This window comes from Mesoplodon densirostris (assembly GCF_025265405.1).
Source record: "Mesoplodon densirostris isolate mMesDen1 chromosome Y unlocalized genomic scaffold, mMesDen1 primary haplotype SUPER_Y_unloc_2, whole genome shotgun sequence".
NCBI classification, from domain to species: Eukaryota; Metazoa; Chordata; class Mammalia; order Artiodactyla; family Ziphiidae; genus Mesoplodon; species Mesoplodon densirostris.
The window spans coordinates 1310020-1327232 of NW_026778237.1; the positions used below are offsets into that span (position 1 = coordinate 1310020).

The 17213-nt window shown below is 40.2% G+C and overlaps 4 pseudogenes; 1 reads left to right on the plus strand and 3 right to left on the minus strand.

The window, feature by feature from the left end:
- The window catches only part of LOC132483040 (centrosomal protein of 78 kDa-like), a 360457-nt pseudogene that overhangs the window by 83045 nt on the left and 260199 nt on the right, over positions 1-17213 (plus strand).
- Positions 1243-4843, minus strand: LOC132483019 (ferritin heavy chain-like; annotated as a pseudogene).
- On the minus strand, positions 7202-10797 carry LOC132483020 (ferritin heavy chain-like; annotated as a pseudogene).
- On the minus strand, positions 13151-16753 carry LOC132483021 (ferritin heavy chain-like; annotated as a pseudogene).

Here is a 17213-nt window from a genome sequence, read left to right on the forward strand (position 1 = left end):
AAGGGGAAAATGTCATTTAGTACCCTAGAAGAGCTATTTACTCTACTGTAGATACAGTGGAGGCTGGTAAAAGTGTGTTGATAATAAGACATATTAGCTTAGGTTCTCTTGGTAGCAAATAACAAAAACTAAATCAAAGTTGGATATATGAAACCCAAGGGCAGAAATAGAGCCAGGCTCAGGAAAGGTCTAGGAAGCAGCTATATCATTTCCAGTAATGTGATCGCCGGACTGCTTTTCAACAAAGGGCGTCTTCCTAATGAACTTCAAAATGAACTCTGCTGCTGGTTGGAATTTAAAAAAAAAAAAAAAAAAATATATATATATATATATATATGTATGTATATACATATATATATATTTATACACACACACACAAGCATGCATATATACATATGATACAAAGAAAGAAAACATATATAAGTGGATGTTTTGTTATTACAACATGCGTGCCAGGCATTGGTGACCATGGGAAGTCACACCCGTGTTTCTGAGCAAGACAGCCTAACCCTCATTTTTCCATTGTCACCGTTGCCCAGAGTGAACATGTCAAAGAGATACTCCACCATTCAGACTTCCAAACCCCTCCACCCCGCATCTTGCTACTCATACTTAACCATTAGTATTTGCATAATTAATGCACATAAACATTTCAGGTGAAACTGAAGACACCCTTATTTTAATCCCTGCCCAATCCCATTCCCTTCACTTGTTCCCCAGAGGCAACTGCAATCATGACTTCCAGGCTATGGTTCTATACTTTCACTACGCACATGCACCCACATTCACCAGGGACCCCTACCTCACCCCACCCCACCCCAGTCTACCCCGCATATACCTACATTATTTATAAGGGGAAGACTGATTTTGTGTTTTCCAGGGCCCCATGGAACACCTTCTCCCTCCCACTGTGGAGATCCTGAGCTGCATATGGTTGTGGTATGGCTGTGTTCAGAAACTCCTGGATACCTGTTTTAAAACTTAAAAATGAGAGATTTGCCCACATGAATCAACCGGAGACCTTTATTTATTTATGAACCAATAACTTTATTGGAAGAAACGGAAAAACTGGAAGAACAAAACTTAAGTGATAAAGTCCAGGAAAAGAGTCCTGCACTTGTTGCAAAAACAAAACCAAAACCAAAACGTAAGTGAACTTCTTCTGCAAGGGCACTGTTGCTGTCTGCATGGCAGGCACGGTGACCAGGGCTCTGGTCTCCCCGTGGCTCTGGGGAGGTCCAGTCCAGGCTCAGTTCTTCTTGTCGCTGTCGCCCAGGGTGAGCTTGTCAAAGAGGTACCCTGCCAGGTCGACGTCCTGGGCCCCCATCGTGCTCGGGGTGGTGACATGACCCTCCAGCTCTCTGATGAACGCCACCTACTGGCTGAGGTAGTGAGTTGCCAGGAAGTGGCGCAGGTGGGGGTCGCACTTGTCGGTGGCCAGCTGGTGCAGTGGAGCAGGCTCCGGGTCACTGGCTTCTCCAGGAACAAGGCGCACTTCATGGCCTTGAGGCCGCTCTTGCACTCGTCACGGACTGGCTTCCTGATGTCTTGGAAGTTGAGGCGGCCCCCGCGCTGGTTCTGCAGGCGCTTCAGGCCCCGGGCCCGCCCGCTGTGCTCGTGGGAGCGGCGCAGGAAGAACCGGCTGAAGTGCTTCAAGGCCACGTCGTCGCGGTCGAGGTAAAAGGCCGCGGCCAGGCACACGAAAGAGGCGTGGAGCTCCAGGGTGAAATGGCTGTCGACGGTGGCCTCGCACCTGCGAGGGCGGCATGCTTAGCGTGGCGGGCGTGAAGGCCAAGGTGAAGGCGAAGCCGCGGGGCCTGTGGTAGCTGCCTGGGACGGAGCCCCTTTGAGGTTATTTACCCATTTCCTTCCTCTTGGGTAAGTGCAGACTTCTCTTTTCTTTGTCAGAAAACAAAAGGCTTAGATGCATTCTTAGAGCAAATAACTTAACTGTGGGGATGTATTTATCCCCTCCAGCCTCATTTGTCCTTTCACTGCCACTCAGCAAGCATTTTTTTTAACCCCTCAATTATGTTGTATGGAATGAGCCACAGTGGTAGGAAATACCATTGATCTCAAATTATCTTTCATTCATTCATTCAATAAATATTTCTTGATTACTTGATATGGCCCAGGCACTGGTATGGGATTTGGGCATATATTAGTAACAAAGAGAGACAAAGTCTGTTCCCATGAGGTTTGTATTCTAGTGGAGAAGCAGACCAAAACAAACCAAAACAAAAAAACTACTGTTTCTCTCCCTTTATTGTCTCAAGTAAATACGTATAAGATATTACACATGTATACGATATTAAAAAGTCAATATTCTCTTAGAAGTTAAGGACGTTATAGTGGAAGACATAAGACCAACCTAGGTATTTATAATGAATTAATTCAACATTAATTCAACAGCTATTTATATACAGTATTCCAAATATGTGTCACTGTTTGACTCTGGAGATACACAGAATCAAACATGGTCTCTGTTCTCAAGGTACAAGAAAGAGTGATGGACTGTTTGAAGTGCTCTCAATGGTTGTAAAGCTTTTGGATAAAATAGCTGTTTTCACTTCAAGTTTTATTACCATGCCTTTGACTAATGTACTTTTTTGGTGGGTCTCTTTATTTCTCTTTGAAAGCTCATGCTATGCTATAATCATTGTTTATGAAGGAAGCAAAGGATCAAATAGCAACTGTCACATTGTAAACTTATCTAAGCAATTTTAGAGGCATTTAATTGTTGAGTCTGTAAAGAAATAGAATAATAAGAATGTCTATTTGATAAGTTGATTTTAATGATAGGATCATACATTAGAGATGGAAAAGAACTACATGATCAGTTTCTCAGTGAGATAAAATTGTATTCTGTGTTTGCTTAACACCAGTGTTTAGTCGTAATATAATTGCAGTCTTTCAAAAATTTCCTTGGAAGAGTCCATTGTAGACTTCACTGGAAGAATCCATTTAAATAGAAGAAATCTTGATTTTGTAGAACATTTTCTCATTATGTTCCAAGATTATTTAATAATTAATTTATCTGGACAACTTGACTCTTCAAATATTAAAATAATACTATTGAATGGTTATATGTGTACTAAGGGGGTGATAATGGTGTTTCTCAGATGTTTTATCCCTCATCATTACTTCCTAGGTTAGAAGATAATGTTAAAATACATGTTATAACTAAGAGAAACCTAAGGTTTAAAATCTAACTTTTTTAAGGGAAATGAATAAACTAGCATGAACTGGAACCTCAAATTTCCATGAAGGAAATATACATAGATATAAACAAAAACATTGCATCCAGTTTTTCTTTAATGAGGAATGTAAAGCTAAATACAAACACAGAATGAGAAAACTTCAGAGCAGATCATGTTTTTAGAAAAATTTTAAATTTTATTTTTTAAATTTATTTATTTTATTTTTAATTTTTGGCTGCATTGGGTCTTTGTTGGATGCGGGCTTTCTCTAGCTGCAGCAAGTGGGGGCTACTCTTTGTTGCAGTGCGTGGGTGTCTCATTGCGGTGGCCTCTCGTTATGGAGCACGGGCTCTAGGTGCTCGTGCTTCAGTAGTTGTGGCATGCCGGCTCAGTAGTTGTGGCATGTGGGCTTAGTTGCTCTGTGGCATGTGGGACCTTCCAGGACCAGGGCTGGAACTCATGTTCCCTGCATTGGCAGGCATTTCTTAACCACTGTGCCACCAGGGAAGCCCCCAAATTAAAAAAAATTTTGACAATCAAATTTTATAGTTTATAACTTGGTATGTGCTAAGATAATGTCTCTTAAAATATCAGTATAGGACTATAAGATGAAGGTTTCTTTGAAATATTTGTGGTCAGTGTTGGTATTATGTTAGGATTCTCCAGAAAAACAGAACCAATAGAAGATATATTTATACATTATATAAAATAAGGAATTAGCTCACATGATTATGGAGGCTGACAAGTCTCAAAATCTGCAGTTGCCATACTTGAGACCCAGGAGAGTCCATGGTGTAGGTCCAGTCCAAAGGCCAGGAGGCTCAAGACCCAGGAAATTCAAGTTGAAGGCAGGAAAAAAACCATGTTCCTGCTCCAAGGCAGTCAGGCAAGAGGAGTTCCCGCTTACTCAGAGGAAGGTCAGCATCTATATTTTATTCAGGCCTTCAAATGATTGGATGAGGCTCATCGACTTTAAGGAAAGCAATCTGCTTTACTTCGTCTAGTATTTCAAATGTTAATCTCATGGAAAAACACCCTTTCAGGCACAAACAATAATATTTGACTAAATATCTGGGTACCCACTGGCCCTTTGAAGTTGACATATAAAAATTAGCTATCACAGTATTATTCGTGATAAATGCAGAGTCAACTAATAAAAATTCTCATGCTATAATCTGTAAAAACTGTTTTGACTTTCAGTTCCCTTCATTAATTTAAAAATGTTACAGAACTAATAGTTACACAACTGATATTAGACAATAAGTTCTGACTCCATGTCAATGATTAGCTCTTATTCATTCATTCAGCATATTTCTATTGAGCACCTATTATATGACAGGTATTTTATAGGTACTAACATCAAACTTGTTCTATAAGCTCTTCATATTTGTATTTCTTTTGTAGCTAAGTGCTAGTAAATGTTACATATAATTCCTTCTTTGAAAATTAATACATGAAGTAGGATCAATGGTATAATCTTAAGGAAGTAGACCATATGAAGCAGCAGCTGGTGGCTTATCTCACTCTCTGTGGCGTGTGTGTGTGTGTATACATATGTATAAATAAATCATTTAATGAGAGGTAATGAAAAGTGATACATCAATATTATATCTCTCTGGGCTGTTCAATCTGCATTACCTCATTATTACAGATACTGGATTAAATTTGATTATCGTTACCCATATTTTACAGATAAAGAAATTGTGAATTAAAGTATGTAACATGATCAAACACAGAGCTTGTAAATAGCAGAGAGTGACACATCTGAATGGATGTGTGTGATATCTACCCACTGTCATGGTGAGGGCCTTGCATTACACTTACTGTCCAAAGCTTACTGTGCTGAAACCTTCACAGCAAAGGTTCCAGTTTCTCATAATGATCTCTAAGTGAAAGTGAATGAAGTTTAGCTACCAGGTATGTGCTTCTGGAACAACACACGATGGGACCTTTTTTTTTTTTCACTTTAGTTTTATTTTATTTTATTTTTTGGCTGCGTTGGGACTTGGTTGCTGCATGCGGGCTTTCTCTAGTTGCGGCAAGTGGGGGCTATTCTTCATTGTGGTGCATGGGCTTTTCATTTCGGTGGCTTCTCTTGTTGCGGAGCACGGGCTCTAGGTGCACAGGCTTCAGTAGTTGTGGCTTGCGGGCTCTAGAGCACAGGCTCAGTAGTGTGGCACATGGGCTTAGTTGCTCCGCAGCATGTGGGATCTTCCCAGACCAAGGATCGGACCCGTGTCCCCTGCATTGGCAGATGGATTTTTAACTGCTGCGCCACCAGAGAAGCCCACAGTGGGACCTTTTAACATTGTTTCCAAAGCTGTTTTCTTTGGAATACTGTTTTGTGAGATTTGGTAGAAGAAGAATCCCATGATCAGAATGTTTGGGAAACACTGAATATTTTATCCCCATGGTATACATTCAAAACGTATATTCTTTACATCAGACATAAAATTCCTAGAGTAAACAAAAACTGAAAAAAAAAAACAAAAAATCCTGCTAATTCGATTAATACAAGTTTTCCACTGAACACTTGTGAATGTTTTTGAGGCACTGGCTGATACTGAACACAGTCTTGGGAAGGCTGATCTGAGGAATTAAAATTCTGTAAATTATGAGGAAAACACTTTTAGGTGAGAAGAGATGCATATGGTAGCAGGCTTCAGTATTCTGTATTTCCATTCGGGAGATTGTTCTTATTTGATCCCTTCCACCCTTGATCCTTTTTCCATGCAGTGGACTCTGTAGTAGGGATAAAGGGGAAAATGTCATTTAGTACCCTAGAAGAGCTATTTACTCTACTCTAAATACAGTGGAGGCTGGTAAAAGTGTGTTGATAATAAGACATATTAGCTTGGGTTCTCTTGGTAGCAAATAACAAAAACTAAATCAAAGTTGGAGATATGAAACCCAAGGGCAGAAATAGAGCCAGGCTCAGGAAAGGTCTAGGAAGCAGCTATATCATTTCCAGTAATGTGATCGCCGAACTGCTTTTCAACAAAGGGCGTCTTCCTAATGAACTTCAAAATGAACTCTGCTGCTGGTTGGAATTTAAAATATATATATATATATATATATGTATGTATATATATATATATATATATATATATATACACACACACACAAACACAAGCATGCATATATACCTATGATACAAAGAAAGAAAACATATATAAGTGGATGTTTTGTTGTTACAACATGCATGCCAGGCATTGGTGACCATGGGAAGTCACCCCGTGTTTCTGAGCAAGACAGCCTAACCCTCATTTTTCCATTGTCACTGTTGCCCAGAGTGAACTTGTCAAAGAGATACTCCACCATTCAGACTTCCAAACCCCTCCACCCCACATCTTGCTACTCATACTTAACCATTAGTATTTGCATAATTAATGCACATAAACATTTCAGGTGAAACTGAAGACACCCTTATTTTAATCCCTGCCCAATCCCATTCCCTTCACTTGTTCCCCAGAGGCAACTGCAATCATGACTTCCAGGCTATGGTTCTATACTTTCACTATGCACATGCACCCACATTCACCAGGGACCCCTACCTCACCCCACCCCACCCCAGTCTACCCCGCATATACCTACATTATTTATAAGGGGAAGACTGATTTTGTGTTTTCCAGGGCCCCATGGAACACCTTCTCCCTCCCACTGTGGAGATCCTGAGCTGCATATGGTTGTGGTATGGCTGTGTTCAGAAACTCCTGGATACCTGTTTTAAAACTTAAAAATGAGAGATTTGCCCACATGAATCAACCGGAGACCTTTATTTATTTATGAACCAATAACTTTATTGGAAGAAACGGAAAAACTGGAAGAACAAAACTTAAGTGATAAAGTCCAGGAAAAGAGTCCTGCACTTGTTGCAAAAACAAAACCAAAACCAAAACGTAAGTGAACTTCTTCTGCAAGGGCACTGTTGCTGTCTGCATGGCAGGCACGGTGACCAGGGCTCTGGTCTCCCCGTGGCTCTGGGGAGGTCCAGTCCAGGCTCAGTTCTTCTTGTCGCTGTCGCCCAGGGTGAGCTTGTCAAAGAGGTACCCTGCCAGGTCGACGTCCTGGACCCCCATCGTGCTCGGGGTGGTGACATGACCCTCCAGCTCTCTGATGAACGCCACCTACTGGCTGAGGTAGTGAGTTGCCAGGAAGTGGCGCAGGTGGGGGTCGCACTTGTCGGTGGCCAGCTGGTGCAGTGGAGCAGGCTCCGGGTCACTGGCTTCTCCAGGAACAAGGCGCACTTCATGGCCTTGAGGCCGCTCTTGCACTCGTCACGGACTGGCTTCCTGATGTCTTGGAAGTTGAGGCGGCCCCCGCGCTGGTTCTGCAGGCGCTTCAGGCCCCGGGCCCGCCCGCTGTGCTCGTGGGAGCGGCGCAGGAAGAACCGGCTGAAGTGCTTCAAGGCCACGTCGTCGCGGTCGAGGTAAAAGGCCGCGGCCAGGCACACGAAAGAGGCGTGGAGCTCCAGGGTGAAATGGCTGTCGACGGTGGCCTCGCACCTGCGAGGGCGGCATGCTTAACGTGGCGGGCGTGAAGGCCAAGGTGAAGGCGAAGCCGCGGGGCCTGTGGTAGCTGCCTCGGACGGAGCCCCTTTGAGGTTATTTACCCATTTCCTTCCTCTTGGGTAAGTGCAGACTTCTCTTTTCTTTGTCAGAAAACAAAAGGCTTAGATGCATTCTTAGAGCAAATAACTTAACTGTGGGGATGTATTTATCCCCTCCAGCCTCATTTGTCCTTTCACTGCCACTCAGCAAGCATTTTTTTTAACCCCTCAATTATGTTGTATGGAATGAGCCACAGTGGTAGGAAATACCATTGATCTCAAATTATCTTTCATTCATTCATTCAATAAATATTTCTTGATTACTTGATATGGCCCAGGCACTGGTATGGGATTTGGGCATATATTAGTAACAAAGAGAGACAAAGTCTGTTCCCATGAGGTTTGTATTCTAGTGGAGAAGCAGACCAAAACAAACCAAAACAAAAAAACTACTGTTTCTCTCCCTTTATTGTCTCAAGTAAATACGTATAAGATATTACACATGTATACGATATTAAAAAGTCAATATTTTCTTAGAAGTTAAGGACGTTATAGTGGAAGACATAAGACCAACCTAGGTATTTATAATGAATTAATTCAACATTAATTCAACAGCTATTTATATACAGTATTCCAAATGTGTGTCACTGTTTGACTCTGGAGATACACAGAATCAAACATGGTCTCTGTTCTCAAGGTACAAGAAAGAGTGATGGACTGTTTGAAGTGCTCTCAATGGTTGTAAAGCTTTTGGATAAAATAGCTGTTTTCACTTAAAGTTTTATTACCATGCCTTTGACTAATGTACTTTTTTGGTGGGTCTCTTTATTTCTCTTTGAAAGCTCATGCTATGCTATAATCATTGTTTATGAAGGAAGCAAAGGATCAAATAGCAACTGTCACATTGTAAACTTATCTAAGCAATTTTAGAGGCATTTAATTGTTGAGTCTGTAAAGAAATAGAATAATAAGAATGTCTATTTGATAAGTTGATTTTAATGATAGGATCATACATTAGAGATAGAAAAGAACTACATGATCAGTTTCTCAGTGAGATAAAATTGTATTCTATGTTTGCTTAACACCAGTGTTTAGTCGTAATATAATTGCAGTCTTTCAAAAATTTCCTTGGAAGAGTCCATTGTAGACTTCACTGGAAGAATCTATTTAAATAGAAGAAATCTTGATTTTGTAGAACATTTTCTCATTATGTTCCAAGATTATTTAATAATTAATTTATCTGGACCACTTTACTCTTCAAATATTAAAATAATACTATTGAATGGTTATATGTGTACTAAGGGGGTGATAATGGTGTTTCTCAGATGTTTTATCCCTCATCATTACTTCCTAGGTTAGAAGATGATGTTAAAATACATGTTATAACTAAGAGAAACCTAAGGTTTAAAATCTAACTTTTTTAAGGGAAATGAATAAACTAGCATGAACTGGAACCTCAAATTTCCATGAAGGAAATATACATATATATAAACAAAAACATTGCCTACACTTTTTCTTTAATGAGGAATGTAAAGCTAAATACAAACACAGAATGAGAAAACTTCAGAGCAGATCATGTTTTTAGAAAAATTTTAAATTTTATTTTTTAAATTTATTTATTTTATTTTTAATTTTTGGCTGCATTGGGTCTTTGTTGGATGCGGGCTTTCTCTAGCTGCAGCAAGTGGGGGCTACTCTTTGTTGCAGTGCGTGGGTGTCTCATTGCGGTGGCCTCTCTTGTTATGGAGCACGGGCTCTAGGTGCTCGTGCTTCAGTAGTTGTGGCATGCCGGCTCAGTAGTTGTGGCATGTGGGCTTAGTTGCTCTGTGGCATGTGGGACCTTCCAGGACCAGGGCTGGAACTCATGTTCCCTGCATTGGCAGGCATTTCTTAACCACTGTGCCACCAGGGAAGCCACCAAATTAAAAAAAAATTTGACAATCAAATTTTATAGTTTATAACTTGGTATGGGCTAAGATAATGTCTTTTAAAATATCAGTATAGGACTATAAGATGAAGGTTTCTTTGAAATATTTGTGGTCAGTGTTGGTATTATGTTAGGATTCTCCAGAAAAACAGAACCAATAGAAGATATATTTATATATTATATAAAACAAGGAATTAGCTCACGTGATTATGGAGGCTGACAAGTCTCAAAATCTGCAGTTGCCATACTTGAGACCCAGGAGAGTCCATGGTGTAGGTCCAGTCCAAAGGCCAGGAGGCTCAAGACCCAGGAAATTCAAGTTGAAGGCAGGAAAAAAACCATGTTCCTGCTCCAAGGCAGTCAGGCAAGAGGAGTTCCCGCTTACTCAGAGGAAGGTCAGCATCTTTATTTTATTCAGGCCTTCAAATGATTGGATGAGGCTCATCGACTTTAAGGAAAGCAATCTGCTTTACTTCGTCTAGTATTTCAAATGTTAATCTCATGGAAAAACACCCTTTCAGGCACAAACAATAATATTTGACTAAATATCTGGGTACCCACTGGCCCTTTGAAGTTGACATATAAAAATTAGCTATCACAGTATTATTCGTGATAAATGCAGAGTCAACTAATAAAAATTCTCATGCTATAATCTGTAAAAACTGTTTTGACTTTCAGTTCCCTTCATTAATTTAAAAATGTTACAGAACTAATAGTTACACAACTGATATTAGACAATAAGTTCTGACTCCATGTCAATGATTAGCTCTTATTCATTCATTCAGCATATTTCTATTGAGCACCTATTATATGACAGGTATTTTATAGGTACTAACATCAAACTTGTTCTATAAGCTCTTCATATTTGTATTTCTTTTGTAGCTAAGTGCTAGTAAATGTTACATATAATTCCTTCTTTGAAAATTAATACATGAAGTAGGATCAATGGTATAATCTTAAGGAAGTAGACCATATGAAGCAGCAGCTGGTGGCTTATCTCACTCTCTGTGGCGTGTGTGTGTGTGTATACATATGTATAAATAAATCATTTAATGAGAGGTAATGAAAAGTGATACATCAATATTATATATCTCTGGGCTGTTCAATCTGCATTACCTCATTATTACAGATACTGGATTAAATTTGATTATCGTTACCCATATTTTACAGATAAAGAAATTGTGAATTAAAGTATGTAACATGATCAAACACAGAGCTTGTAAATAGCAGAGAGTGACACATCTGAATGGATGTGTGTGATATCTACCCACTGTCATGGTGAGGGCCTTGCATTACACTTACTGTCCAAAGCTTACTGTGCTGAAACCTTCACAGCAAAGGTTCCAGTTTCTCATAATGATCTCTAAGTGAAAGTGAATGAAGTTTAGCTACCAGGTATGTGCTTCTGGAACAACACACGATGGGACCTTTTTTTTTTTTTCACTTTAGTTTTATTTTATTTTATTTTTTGGCTGCGTTGGGACTTGGTTGCTGCATGCGGGCTTTCTCTAGTTGCGGCAAGTGGGGGCTATTCTTCATTGTGGTGCATGGGCTTTTCATTTCGGTGGCTTCTCTTGTTGCGGAGCACGGGCTCTAGGTGCACAGGCTTCAGTAGTTGTGGCTTGCGGGCTCTAGAGCACAGGCTCAGTAGTGTGGCACATGGGCTTAGTTGCTCCGCGGCATGTGGGATCTTCCCAGACCAAGGATCGGACCCGTGTCCCCTGCATTGGCAGATGGATTTTTAACTGCTGCGCCACCAGAGAAGCCCACAGTGGGACCTTTTAACATTGTTTCCAAAGCTGTTTTCTTTGGAATACTGTTTTGTGAGATTTGGTAGAAAAAGAATCCCATGATCAGAATGTTTGGGAAACACTGAATATTTTATCCCCATGGTATACATTCAAAATGTATATTCTTTACATCAGACATAAAATTCCTAGAGTAAACAAAAACTGAAAAAACAAAACAAAAAATCCTGCTAATTCGATTAATACAAGTTTTCCACTGAACACTTGTGAATGTTTTTGAGGCACTGGCTGATACTGAACACAGTCTTGGGAAGGCTGATCTGAGGAATTAAAATTCTGTAAATTATGAGGAAAACACTTTTAGGTGAGAAGAGATGCATATGGTAGCAGGCTTCAGTATTCTGTGTTTCCATTCGGGAGATTGTTCTTATTTGATCCCTTCCACCCTTGATCCTTTTTCCATGCAGTGGACTCTGTAGTAGGGATAAAGGGGAAAATGTCATTTAGTACCCTAGAAGAGCTATTTACTCTACTGTAGATACAGTGGAGGCTGGTAAAAGTGTGTTGATAATAAGACATATTAGCTTAGGTTCTCTTGGTAGCAAATAACAAAAACTAAATCAAAGTTGGATATATGAAACCCAAGGGCAGAAATAGAGCCAGGCTCAGGAAAGGTCTAGGAAGCAGCTATATCATTTCCAGTAATGTGATCGCCGAACTGCTTTTCAACAAAGGGCGTCTTCCTAATGAACTTCAAAATGAACTCTGCTGCTGGTTGGAATTTAAAAAAAAAAAAAATATATATATATATATATATATATGTATGTATATACATATATATATATTTATACACACACACACAAGCATGCATATATACATATGATACAAAGAAAGAAAACATATATAAGTGGATGTTTTGTTATTACAACATGCGTGCCAGGCATTGGTGACCATGGGAAGTCACACCCGTGTTTCTGAGCAAGACAGCCTAACCCTCATTTTTCCATTGTCACCGTTGCCCAGAGTGAACATGTCAAAGAGATACTCCACCATTCAGACTTCCAAACCCCTCCACCCCGCATCTTGCTACTCATACTTAACCATTAGTATTTGCATAATTAATGCACATAAACATTTCAGGTGAAACTGAAGACACCCTTATTTTAATCCCTGCCCAATCCCATTCCCTTCACTTGTTCCCCAGAGGCAACTGCAATCATGACTTCCAGGCTATGGTTCTATACTTTCACTACGCACATGCACCCACATTCACCAGGGACCCCTACCTCACCCCACCCCACCCCAGTCTACCCCGCATATACCTACATTATTTATAAGGGGAAGACTGATTTTGTGTTTTCCAGGGCCCCATGGAACACCTTCTCCCTCCCACTGTGGAGATCCTGAGCTGCATATGGTTGTGGTATGGCTGTGTTCAGAAACTCCTGGATACCTGTTTTAAAACTTAAAAATGAGAGATTTGCCCACATGAATCAACCGGAGACCTTTATTTATTTATGAACCAATAACTTTATTGGAAGAAACGGAAAAACTGGAAGAACAAAACTTAAGTGATAAAGTCCAGGAAAAGAGTCCTGCACTTGTTGCAAAAACAAAACCAAAACCAAAACGTAAGTGAACTTCTTCTGCAAGGGCACTGTTGCTGTCTGCATGGCAGGCACGGTGACCAGGGCTCTGGTCTCCCCGTGGCTCTGGGGAGGTCCAGTCCAGGCTCAGTTCTTCTTGTCGCTGTCGCCCAGGGTGAGCTTGTCAAAGAGGTACCCTGCCAGGTCGACGTCCTGGGCCCCCATCGTGCTCGGGGTGGTGACATGACCCTCCAGCTCTCTGATGAACGCCACCTACTGGCTGAGGTAGTGAGTTGCCAGGAAGTGGCGCAGGTGGGGGTCGCACTTGTCGGTGGCCAGCTGGTGCAGTGGAGCAGGCTCCGGGTCACTGGCTTCTCCAGGAACAAGGCGCACTTCATGGCCTTGAGGCCGCTCTTGCACTCGTCACGGACTGGCTTCCTGATGTCTTGGAAGTTGAGGCGGCCCCCGCGCTGGTTCTGCAGGCGCTTCAGGCCCCGGGCCCGCCCGCTGTGCTCGTGGGAGCGGCGCAGGAAGAACCGGCTGAAGTGCTTCAAGGCCACGTCGTCGCGGTCGAGGTAAAAGGCCGCGGCCAGGCACACGAAAGAGGCGTGGAGCTCCAGGGTGAAATGGCTGTCGACGGTGGCCTCGCACCTGCGAGGGCGGCATGCTTAACGTGGCGGGCGTGAAGGCCAAGGTGAAGGCGAAGCCGCGGGGCCTGTGGTAGCTGCCTCGGACGGAGCCCCTTTGAGGTTATTTACCCATTTCCTTCCTCTTGGGTAAGTGCAGACTTCTCTTTTCTTTGTCAGAAAACAAAAGGCTTAGATGCATTCTTAGAGCAAATAACTTAACTGTGGGGATGTATTTATCCCCTCCAGCCTCATTTGTCCTTTCACTGCCACTCAGCAAGCATTTTTTTTAACCCCTCAATTATGTTGTATGGAATGAGCCACAGTGGTAGGAAATACCATTGATCTCAAATTATCTTTCATTCATTCATTCAATAAATATTTCTTGATTACTTGATATGGCCCAGGCACTGGTATGGGATTTGGGCATATATTAGTAACAAAGAGAGACAAAGTCTGTTCCCATGAGGTTTGTATTCTAGTGGAGAAGCAGACCAAAACAAACCAAAACAAAAAAACTACTGTTTCTCTCCCTTTATTGTCTCAAGTAAATACGTATAAGATATTACACATGTATACGATATTAAAAAGTCAATATTTTCTTAGAAGTTAAGGACGTTATAGTGGAAGACATAAGACCAACCTAGGTATTTATAATGAATTAATTCAACATTAATTCAACAGCTATTTATATACAGTATTCCAAATGTGTGTCACTGTTTGACTCTGGAGATACACAGAATCAAACATGGTCTCTGTTCTCAAGGTACAAGAAAGAGTGATGGACTGTTTGAAGTGCTCTCAATGGTTGTAAAGCTTTTGGATAAAATAGCTGTTTTCACTTAAAGTTTTATTACCATGCCTTTGACTAATGTACTTTTTTGGTGGGTCTCTTTATTTCTCTTTGAAAGCTCATGCTATGCTATAATCATTGTTTATGAAGGAAGCAAAGGATCAAATAGCAACTGTCACATTGTAAACTTATCTAAGCAATTTTAGAGGCATTTAATTGTTGAGTCTGTAAAGAAATAGAATAATAAGAATGTCTATTTGATAAGTTGATTTTAATGATAGGATCATACATTAGAGATAGAAAAGAACTACATGATCAGTTTCTCAGTGAGATAAAATTGTATTCTATGTTTGCTTAACACCAGTGTTTAGTCGTAATATAATTGCAGTCTTTCAAAAATTTCCTTGGAAGAGTCCATTGTAGACTTCACTGGAAGAATCTATTTAAATAGAAGAAATCTTGATTTTGTAGAACATTTTCTCATTATGTTCCAAGATTATTTAATAATTAATTTATCTGGACCACTTTACTCTTCAAATATTAAAATAATACTATTGAATGGTTATATGTGTACTAAGGGGGTGATAATGGTGTTTCTCAGATGTTTTATCCCTCATCATTACTTCCTAGGTTAGAAGATGATGTTAAAATACATGTTATAACTAAGAGAAACCTAAGGTTTAAAATCTAACTTTTTTAAGGGAAATGAATAAACTAGCATGAACTGGAACCTCAAATTTCCATGAAGGAAATATACATATATATAAACAAAAACATTGCCTACACTTTTTCTTTAATGAGGAATGTAAAGCTAAATACAAACACAGAATGAGAAAACTTCAGAGCAGATCATGTTTTTAGAAAAATTTTAAATTTTATTTTTTTAATTTATTTATTTTATTTTTAATTTTTGGCTGCATTGGGTCTTTGTTGGATGCGGGCTTTCTCTAGCTGCAGCAAGTGGGGGCTACTCTTTGTTGCAGTGCGTGGGTGTCTCATTGCGGTGGCCTCTCTTGTTATGGAGCACGGGCTCTAGGTGCTCGTGCTTCAGTAGTTGTGGCATGCCGGCTCAGTAGTTGTGGCATGTGGGCTTAGTTGCTCTGTGGCATGTGGGACCTTCCAGGACCAGGGCTGGAACTCATGTTCCCTGCATTGGCAGGCATTTCTTAACCACTGTGCCACCAGGGAAGCCACCAAATTAAAAAAAAATTTGACAATCAAATTTTATAGTTTATAACTTGGTATGGGCTAAGATAATGTCTTTTAAAATATCAGTATAGGACTATAAGATGAAGGTTTCTTTGAAATATTTGTGGTCAGTGTTGGTATTATGTTAGGATTCTCCAGAAAAACAGAACCAATAGAAGATATATTTATATATTATATAAAACAAGGAATTAGCTCACGTGATTATGGAGGCTGACAAGTCTCAAAATCTGCAGTTGCCATACTTGAGACCCAGGAGAGTCCATGGTGTAGGTCCAGTCCAAAGGCCAGGAGGCTCAAGACCCAGGAAATTCAAGTTGAAGGCAGGAAAAAAACCATGTTCCTGCTCCAAGGCAGTCAGGCAAGAGGAGTTCCCGCTTACTCAGAGGAAGGTCAGCATCTTTATTTTATTCAGGCCTTCAAATGATTGGATGAGGCTCATCGACTTTAAGGAAAGCAATCTGCTTTACTTCGTCTAGTATTTCAAATGTTAATCTCATGGAAAAACACCCTTTCAGGCACAAACAATAATATTTGACTAAATATCTGGGTACCCACTGGCCCTTTGAAGTTGACATATAAAAATTAGCTATCACAGTATTATTCGTGATAAATGCAGAGTCAACTAATAAAAATTCTCATGCTATAATCTGTAAAAACTGTTTTGACTTTCAGTTCCCTTCATTAATTTAAAAATGTTACAGAACTAATAGTTACACAACTGATATTAGACAATAAGTTCTGACTCCATGTCAATGATTAGCTCTTATTCATTCATTCAGCATATTTCTATTGAGCACCTATTATATGACAGGTATTTTATAGGTACTAACATCAAACTTGTTCTATAAGCTCTTCATATTTGTATTTCTTTTGTAGCTAAGTGCTAGTAAATGTTACATATAATTCCTTCTTTGAAAATTAATACATGAAGTAGGATCAACGGTATAATCTTAAGGAAGTAGACCATATGAAGCAGCAGCTGGTGGCTTATCTCACTCTCTGTGGCGTGTGTGTGTGTGTATACATATGTATAAATAAATCATTTAATGAGAGGTAATGAAAAGTGATACATCAATATTATATATCTCTGGGCTGTTCAATCTGCATTACCTCATTATTACAGATACTGGATTAAATTTGATTATCGTTACCCATATTTTACAGATAAAGAAATTGTGAATTAAAGTATGTAACATGATCAAACACAGAGCTTGTAAATAGCAGAGAGTGACACATCTGAATGGATGTGTGTGATATCTACCCACTGTCATGGTGAGGGCCTTGCATTACACTTACTGTCCAAAGCTTACTGTGCTGAAACCTTCACAGCAAAGGTTCCAGTTTCTCATAATGATCTCTAAGTGAAAGTGAATGAAGTTTAGCTACCAGGTATGTGCTTCTGGAACAACACACGATGGGACCTTTTTTTTTTTTTCACTTTAGTTTTATTTTATTTTATTTTTTGGCTGCGTTGGGACTTGGTTGCTGCATGCGGGCTTTCTCTAGTTGCGGCAAGTGGGGGCTATTCTTCATTGTGGTGCATGGGCTTTTCATTTCGGTGGCTTCTCTTGTTGC